Genomic DNA, 9,987 nt, shown 5'->3' with positions numbered 1-9,987 from the left:
TGACATGATCTAAATATTTTTTTCAAAGGAATGACATGTCATTAAATTTTTATTTGATTGGTTGATTAAACATGCTGATGTGGACACTCTAGATGTTGATTATATTCCCTTTTTAGTGTTGTAAGATTGATTGTTAAACCGAAATTCAGATAATAGAAAATTAAACGGTTGTGTGAAATTATTTATGCTGAGCACTGTTATATATATATATGTATATACATAGTTATGAGTATTGACTCTGTGAGAGGGCGTGAGTTTAGCGATGTCTGAGCTTCGACGATATGGTGTGGTATGGGCGTGATTTCAGAGACGTTTGAGCTTCGACGCTACTGTGTGGGGCGTGGTGCAGAGACATTTGCATTCGACGCAACGGTGGGCAGGGGTACAAAGACAGACTGTACTAGCGACGCTTCGAGTATATGTATATATCCTTATGACGAAATATGTGGTGCAGAGAGTAGCTATGTGCTATTAGTACATTGATTGTTGTTCGGAGAAGTGTACTAGACACTGTTGTTGTTCGGTGAAGTGTACTAGACACCGTGTTTATTTCATGCTAGAGCTAGGCCTACATAGTCGTAGTGCAATGTACTGAGTCTGTGGTTTGCGGTTTAGCATCCCATACCTCACTGAGTGACTCTCATGTACTCACCCCTCCCCTTTTTTTCCTTTTCAGGTGAGACTGACGAGCATGAGTGATTGCTATCGTATTGGTGCTTTTATCTTTATTTTTCGTGATTTATTATGTTATTTGATTTATGGAATCTGTAGACTATTTATGAGGATTAATAAATTAAAATTTTATTATTTATTTTGGAAAATACAGGTGTTTCACAATCTTCCAATCCTACGAACATAGACCGAAACTATGAGATGATTCCTTGTCTCTTATCAGATCTCTTTCATGTATGTTGGCTTAATTAATTAAGGTTAGAGTCTCTTTTTCCTTTGTACTTTTTAATGTTCTTTTTCATATGATTTACTAAGTAAAAACTTTGTATATCGGATCTAGTATGTTATATCTTGATATGAAATCTTCAAAGTAGATTATATGGAGCTCTGCCATAAAATTTCTTTAACATTCAATCAATTCCGATCAAGTCCTGAAGCAACACATGTGCCTTTTTCTTCTTACTTGAGATGAATATTTGACTATTTTCTTTATATTCTTAATACCAGAGATCGTTGTTTCTAATACCTGGGTTCATTCTGATTTAAAAGATATGCATGTTTGTTTGTTCAAATCTATGTACGTTTCTGATTTTATCCTTCATATGTGTCACTTATCAATTATGTTGAACTGTGTTTCCTTTGGTTAATGCGCTCTATTCCTTCCGATCATCATCTGACAATACAGTAGGCGTGGACATATTAACCGAGACTCGAACCCGAACCAACTCGAAAAATCCGAACCGAAAACCAAACCGAAGTTAAAAAAAACCCAAACAGGTTTAGGATTCAAGCAGTCCGAATATCCGTACCCCATTGGTTATATCCGATACCCGAACCAGAAGTACCCGAATATATATATATATTACTAACCATAAACTTACAACTTCCATTCTCATTCATCTTTCCGTCTTCTCCTTCTTCAATGTATATGTTCAATAAATACTCAAACTCATTTTATGATCGATTACATGTATGAATCAGTATACTTTGCAATTTTGATTTATGTTTGATTACAAGTAGGATTTGCGATTTGTTTTCTCTTTGCTCTTTACACAGGCATGAGCTCAAACATTCATGATTATCCATGTTTGATTCTTGTTTGATTTTGATGTCTCTTTGATTTTGATTTATGAATAGATGGATTCTTTACTATTTTCTATTCAAGATAATACAAATCGAAGTTACACGAAGAAAAAGAATACAGGCTCGTGTTCGCCAACGTAATAATAAATCAAAAAGATCATAAATCTTATACTAAGTTGTTCAATCTTTTAACTTCAACAGTATTGTTTCTGGTCTCATAGGGTCAAATCAAGGATACATAGAATTTTTTTTATTATTTGTTACACAGTTCGGTTATACACGAAATAACCCGAACCCGGACCTTAAAAACCAGAATCTGATCCGAAGTATAAAATAACCCGAACAGGTTCTGTACTTCTCCCTCCAAAAATCTGAAAATCCAAAACACCCGACCCGAACCCGAACGGGTACCCTAATGCCCAGGCTTACAATACAGTTACATCTTGTTTCCGACACAGATAACATATGTCTCAACATTCCAACAAAAAATGGTACCTGGTTCAGTTTCCTATTCGAATACAGTACTTGTCAGGGCTTAAGAACAAAAATATTATATCTGGTGTGTTCGAAGTGAGGTCTCCATCTTAATAAAGACATTGTCGTTTTGGTTCTGTGTCCTCCATTCCAGTTATTCACCTGGTTTGTTATCTTCTCTCTTTTATCCTCACCACTCGTCATATTTTATAGTTTCTGATACCTATTTATGCACACTTTACACCATCACATGTGATTTTTTTGTTACATTTAAGATTTAGTTACATATATTCTAATACGGTTCATTAGTGTTAACCTTTATGAGCTTATATAGTTTCTTCAAACGTATTAGTTGTAACATCTGTGAGAGACGGAATGAACCTTGTGAGTTCGGAGTTTGGTGCCTGCCAAAAAGCTGAAAAGTGAGGTAACTTATTCTAAGTGAGGTAACTTATTTTGATAGCTCTGATGAATTGTCTTCTTTTTATTGTCTGAAATTAATATTTGGATCTAATATACTGATATAGGAAAAGAAGAGGACACGTATTAACTAATGAAAGGAGTATAGACGAGGACACGTGTAAAGTAGAGATTGGAGTTGTTGAAGATTCGGTTGGAGTTTGTTACAGAAACGAAGAGAAGAAGAATAAAGAGAGAGGGAGGAATCATTTTCTTATCATCAAATATTTTGGAGTGAACTTTTCTTGAGTCGTTCTCTGAGAGTTTGTGAGCTAAATCTTATCATCGTTATTGAGCTATTTCTACTTGTAAGCTCTTGGCGTGGTGAGATCGATTCTTTGTAATTCTTACATTGGATCGAGTAATACGAAATATATATTGAATCATTGAATTTCACTGTATCAAAGGTATCAGAGACCATTCGAACCTCGGATTCTATGGCGGAGACGAGAGCTCAAGCTCAGTTGAAGAACACGACTGCGCGTGAGACAGAAGGTGCGATTTCGAATCGTTTTGAAGCGTTGGAGAAACCGATTGAGATGTAAAACGAGAGATCTGCGAGAACTGATGAAAGTGTTCACGAGATGATCGAGGCGTTCAAATTAATGACGAACAACAATCCGATGAATGCTTCGACGAGCGGGAATCACATGGCGGAGCATTTTCGTCATCACCGGCAAGGTATTCCATCTACCTACGCTGGCATGACGCGATTGGCGAAGGTTGATTTTCCGAGATTCAACGGTGAGAACGTGAAGGAATGGTTGTTTAAGGTTGAAGAGTTCTTTGGTATTGATAACACACCGGTGGAATTACGCGTTCGTTTGGCGTCGATTCATTTTGATCAAATGGATGCCGCTTGGCATCAGTCATTAGCTCAATCTGAACAAGATGCTTATGTGATTGAAGATTGGAATCAATACAAAGTGTTATTGAAGGAGCGATTTGAGGATGTACTGGATGATCCTATTGCAGTTTTAAAGAGGTTGCAAGAAACTGCAGGAATCAGCGATTATCATCCTAAATTTGAGCTGATTCGCACTAGAGTGAAGATGAGTGAGAGTTACTTGGTGAGTGCTTACCTTGCGGGGTTGAACACTGATACACAGATGCGTATCAGGATGTTTCAACTAAAGTCTGTGCGAGAGTGTTTAGTGTTGGGAATATATACGAAACAGCACATCCACGCAAGACTTCTCAGAGCTGGAAGGTTAGTATCAACACTAATACAGCGAAAGGTTTTTTATCAAAACCGTATGAAGCGAAGAAGCTCGATACAGGAGGTGTTGTTAAGTCAAACGAAGTGATGGGACAACCAAAGAAGTTCCTTTCTCAGGAGGAGATGAGTGATAGAAGGTCGAAAGGGTTGTGTTACTACTGTGATGAGAAGTACACTCCAGGGCATTATTTGAAACATAAAAAAACGCAACTTTATACTCTGGAGGTAGATGATAATGAGGAGTTTTTTGATGCAGAAGATGGCGGTACAAGGAAGCTGCTGAGGGCGATGTTGCTCACATATCAGTCAGTGCAGTAGTCGGTATCACCGAGAATTACAGAACCATGAAAGTTCGTGGGGTTCATTACAAGAGAGTTCTGTATATTCTCATCGACTCGGGGTCTACACATAACTTTATGGACCCTGAGATTGCCAAGAAGTTAGACTGTGACATTCAACCACCAAAGATGAAGAGAGTTGCAGTTGCAGATAGAGGAAAACTCACAGTAAGAGGTCGAGTTGATAAGTTCCAGTGGACTTATCAGAATGCTACATTTGAGCAGGATATGATGCTCATTCCCTTGGGCAATTGTGATGTGGTTCTTGGTGTCCAATGGTTGTCTCTTTTGGGGCCCATTACTTGGGATTTTCTGCAACTAGAAATGCAATTTCGTTACCACAACAAGCGTGTGGTGTTACATGGAATCAAGGATACGGGTGTTAAGGAGGTTCAAGCAGATAAGATGAAGTTGAGTGAAGACACTGCTAACATCTCTATGATTTGTGTGCAAAGGAAAGATGAGAATGAGGAAGTACCAGAACTTTATACTTTGAGTACGGGTTGTGAGAGACAGAGTTGTCCTGGTTTGGAAGAATTGTTGCAGAAGTATGAGGATTTGTTTGAGGAACCGAAAGATCTTCCTCCAAACAGAGATGGTCATGACCACAAGATTCCTCTTTTGGAAGGCTCTAATCCGGTTAACCAGCGTCCATACAGATATGCTTTATACCAGAAACAGAGATTGATAAGATGGTTCAAAGTCTGTTGGATGCAGGAACAATTCAATCAAGCTCAAGTCCTTATGCTTCATCTGTGGTAATTGTAAAGAAGAAAGACAATTCGTGGAGGTTGTGTGTTGATTATATAAACCTCAACAGCATAACAATTAAAGATCGTTTTCCGATTCCACTTATTGAAGACTTGATGGATGAATTGGGAGGATCTTCAGTCTACTCTAAAATCGATCTGCGAGCTGGTTATCATCAGAGGATGAACTTAGAAGACATTCACAAGACTGCCTTTAAAACTCATAGTGGTCATTATGAGTATCTTGTGATGCCGTTTGGTCTCACAAATGCTCCAGCCATATTCGAAAACCTGATGAACACAGTCTTTAAGCCATTCCTGAGGAAGTTTGTGCTTATTTTTTCCGATGATATCTTGATCTATAGTGCTTCTGTGGAAGCATATTCAGCATCTCAGTCAGGTGTTTGAAGTGATGAGACAGAACAACTTGTACGCAAAGAGGAGCAAGTGTGACTTTGCTACAACAAGGGTTGAATATCTTGGCCATTTTATTGCAGCTAAGGGCGTTTCCACTGATCCTAACAAGGTCAAAACAGTTAAAGAATGGCCTCAACCTACCAGTTTGAAACAATTGAGAGGTTTTTTGGGCTTGGCAGGATATTATCAAAAATTTGTGAAAGTATTTGGAGGAATTGCAAGACCTTTGACAGTCTTAACGAAGAAAGATTCGTTTTGCTGGTCCGAAGAAGCACATTCTGTGTTTGATGTATTGAAGATAGCGTTGTGTGAAGCACCAGTTCTTGCTTTACCAGACTTCAACATACAATTTGTGGTGGAGACTGATGCTTGTGGGAGCGGTATCGGTGCCGTGTTAATGCAGAAGGGGCATCCTATAGCTTACATAAGCAGGCATTTGAAAGGAAAGCAAGTTCATCTTTCCATTTATGAGAAGGAATTGTTAGCTGTGGTGTTTGCAGTGCAGAAATGGAGGCATTATTTTCTTCACGGTCATTTCATTATCCGCACTGATCAACGAAGTCTGAAATACTTGTTGGAGCAGTGCCTCAACACTCCTATCCAGCAACAATGGTTACCGAAGTTACTAGAGTTGGATTACAAAATTCAGTATCGGCAGGGTAAAGATAACCTTGCTGCAGATGCTTTATCTCGAGTGGAGGGTTCTGAGGTTGGCATTGTCAGTTTTCGAGTGTGATTTGATGACAGAGATCAAATGATGCTACACATCAAAGAGTTAAAAGTATTTTTTACTGGAAGGGTATATGAATAAGGACATTCAGAGCTATATCCAAAGTTGCTCTGTCTGTCAACAGTGCAAATATGAGACTGTGGCATCACATGGTTTGGAACAGCCACTGCCAATACCGACTGCTGTCTGGTCTGATATTTCAATGGACTTCATTGATGGACTTCCTAACTCTTTCGGCAAGACTGTCATCCTTGTGGTCGTTGATAGGCTGAGTAAGGCTGCTCACTTTATGGCATTGAGTCATCCATATACGGCGGCTTCTGTTACTCAAGCTTTCCTTGATACAGTTTACAAGTTGCATGGATTTCCTCAGTCCATTGTGAGTGACAGAGACACCATCTTTCTCAGTGACTTTTGGAGAGAATTATTTGTCTTACAAAGCATGTCTCTTAACTACTCTTCAGAATATCATCCTCAGAGCGATGGCCAAACAGAAGTGGTTAATCGCTGCTTGGAAAGTTACTTGCGTTGTATGACGAGTGAGAGACCACACCTATGGAGCAAATGGCTGCCTCTGGCTGATTTTTGGTACAATACAATCTTTCACACAGCCACACAGATAACTCTGTTTGAGGCAGTGTATGGTTGACCTCCCCCTTTGCATTTACCTTACCTTCCAGGTGAATCAAAAGTCGCAGTTGTTGCTAAGTCTCTACAGGAACGCGAAGATATGATCTTGTTGTTACAGTTTCATCTGTTGCGAGCTCAACATCGCATAAAACAGAATGCAAATTTACATAGAATAGAGAGAAGTTTTGAGATTGGCTACTATGTTTATGTGAAGCTGCAGCCTTATCGACAACAGTCAGCTGTGATGAGATCTAATTACAAGCTGGCGCCGAAGTTTTATGGCCCTTATAAAATATTGGATCGTTGTGGAGCAGTTGCTTACAAACTTGAGTTACCTCCAACGTCTTTAATTCATCCGGTCTTCCATGTTTCTCAACTGAAGGTTTTGGTTGGAAATGTTCATACTACTCATCATTTGCCAACGGTTATCTCAGATGTGTTGCAGAAACAACCGGAAAGGATATTGGAGAGGAAAATGGTTAAGAGGCAGGGTAAAGCTGCAACCAAAGTTTTAGTCAAATGGATGAATTTGGGAGAGGAAGAGGCAACTTGGGAGTTTCTTTTTGACTTGTAGAAGAAGTTTTCTGCTTTTGAACCTTGAGGTCAAAGTTCTTTCGTTGGGGAGGATTTAATATAGGAAAAGAAGAAGACACATATTAACTAATGAAAGGAGTATAGACAAGGACACGTGTAGAGTGGAGATTGGAGTTGTTGAAAATTCGGTTGGAGTTTGTTACAGAAACGAAGAGAAGAAAAATAAAGAGAGAGGGAGGAATCATTTTCTTATCATCAAATATTTTGGAGTGAACTTTTCTTGAGTCTTTCTGTGAGAGTTTGTGAGCTAAATCTTATCATCGTTATTGAGCTGTTTTTACTTGCAAGCTCTTGGCGTGGTGAGATCGATTCTTTGTAATTTTTACATTGGATCGAGCTTGGCGCTGGAGAAGTTCTTGTGAACCCTTGGAAAATTAAGGAAGTTTATACTGCCATTGGGGAATCTGTAAAAACATTATACACAAGAGAACACTAAAAGCATTATGCAAGAATTAAAAAATAACACTGGTTGTCTTGAGTAAAAGTGAGTAAATGTTTTTTCTTTTCTTTTTACACTTTACTTATTTGTGATTGTGGTTAAAGCGAATTACGCTAGGTTATTATAGATGAGTGATATAAGGTGTTTTTAATACCATTATATGTGTGCTTTGAGCTAATTCTCAGTCCTAATTCGTGTTTAATTGCTATCATTCCAGGTTTGGAGCAGGTGAAAGAGCAAAGAAGAGAGATTCAGGAAGTCAGATGTCGTTTTGAAGGATACGATGTGGAACAGCCATCTAGAACAACCCGAAGGTTGTTCCCGAAGAGAACAAGCGTCTGACTGTTCCCGATCATTAAGGAAACTTCCTATTCCGGAAGTTTGCCCTAGATTCCGCCCTCTCTTATCTCTTTACCACCAGCGCCTCCTTATAAAAAGGCCTATGCTATCATTTCTTTTTCTTACGCTAGTTTTTGTAAGAGACCTAGAACTATTTTTCTTTGGATTAAGCAACTTGTAAGGGAGAAGGCTTCATCCTCACGAGAAGATCATCCTGAACCCTTGTCTTTCTACTTTATTTTATATGCAGTATTATTCAGAAACCATGTCTGTGTCATCCTGCTTTATGGTTGAGTAGTAGGCTAAGCTTGCTTAGGGTTGTAGGGTGATAGCCGCATGAACTGAACACAAATAAGTGATCTTAACTGTTCTTCATTCATATTGTTCTTACTGCTTACATTGAATTGATCACTTAATGTTCGATTTCTGATTTAATCACCTAGCTAACCGCTTAGGAGATAAATTAACATATATTGAATGAGCTTTGTATCCCTAATCAGCGAGAGTAGATATTAGGGTATTAAGTGAACTAATCAGATCTTGTCTCTAAGGCTTGTTATCGCGTCTTGTTCCAAGTGAGAACTTAGGATTCAAGACCGATCTGCAAAGGGAGCAAGACCACGATAGTGGATTGTTCTAGCCGAGTGATCTGAGTTCTAGACTGCACCTCATTGCACTTGAATAGTTGTTCAGTTTTGCATTGACATCCAATTAATAACCCTAAGCCGGCTTCATTTAAATCGAATTTGAACCATCTAGGTATTCTAGTTATTTGCGTCACAATTAATTCTCAAAACCCCACTTGTTTCTCAGCTTATTATTGAACTTATAAAAGTAAAGAGTAAACTGGTCTTCTGGATTGAATCTCAAATATTACAATTACCACTGTTAACTTGACAGTAGCAAGAATTCATTTTTAGTGTATCAAGTTTTGGCGCCGTTGCGACGGGGACTGAGCTTTTACCTTTATTTTTCGGTTTAATATTTAGTCTGAGATATCTAACTTGCTCTACTTCATTGTTGGAACAGATGATCCAAGTGCATGACCAGTAGACATACTCGGAGCAACGCACAAGGACCACTACATCAACTGACCAACGACGAACTCGCAAGATTAGAAAGACAGAACCGCCAACAGCCAAGAACAACCGACACCAACATGTGTGATCACGGCAATATGGATGACCTCACTGCTGCATTGGCACTCATTCAACAACAAATGCAGAATCAGCAACAGCAGATGCAGCAGATGCATCAAACCATCCAAAATCAGCAACAAGCTGCTCAGGAACAAGCAGCCGAGAACGCCGCGCAAGAGGAGCGTGGTGCTCTTATTGGGGAGCCAAACCTTCTGCAGAACTTCGCTACAAACCGCTCTCCCATCAACCCTCCACCCTGTACTCGACAAGATTATGAGATCAAACCTGCACTGATAGGTCTGGTACAGAAGAGCACGTTCAGCGGCCTCACTTCAGACATACCAATGGACCACATAGAGGCCTTTGAGAGGATTTGCAATTTTTCTCGCTCTAATGGAGTGCCACCGGATTATGTCAAATGCACGCTGTTCTGCTCTAATGGAGTGCCACCAGATTATGTCAAATGCACGATGTTCCCATTCTCTCTCGAAGGGAAAGCTTCTCGTTCGCTGCAATCTTTCTCAACCGGTTCTCTAACCTCATGGGACCAGGTTCGATCAGCATTCCTGAGCCACTTCTACACCAAGTCCAAAACTGCGGCTCTGAGGCATAGAATCTCCAAATTCAAGCAGAAATCAGATGAACCTTTTCATGAAGCTTGGGAAAGGTACAAAGAGTACCAGAGAGAGTGCCCACACCATGGGT

The 9,987-nt window shown here is 39.4% G+C and overlaps 1 pseudogene; it reads left to right on the top strand.

The window, feature by feature from the left end:
• The first annotated feature begins 3,293 nt into the window (after positions 1 to 3,293).
• Positions 3,294 to 7,372, top strand: LOC106324066 (annotated as a pseudogene).
• Positions 7,373 to 9,987: the final 2,615 nt, after the last annotated feature.

This window comes from Brassica oleracea, chromosome C2, assembly GCF_000695525.1.
Source record: "Brassica oleracea var. oleracea cultivar TO1000 chromosome C2, BOL, whole genome shotgun sequence".
In the NCBI taxonomy this organism is placed as follows: domain Eukaryota; kingdom Viridiplantae; phylum Streptophyta; class Magnoliopsida; order Brassicales; family Brassicaceae; genus Brassica; species Brassica oleracea.
Note: the sequence above shows the minus strand (reverse complement) of the source record. Positions and strands in the feature narration are given on the sequence as shown.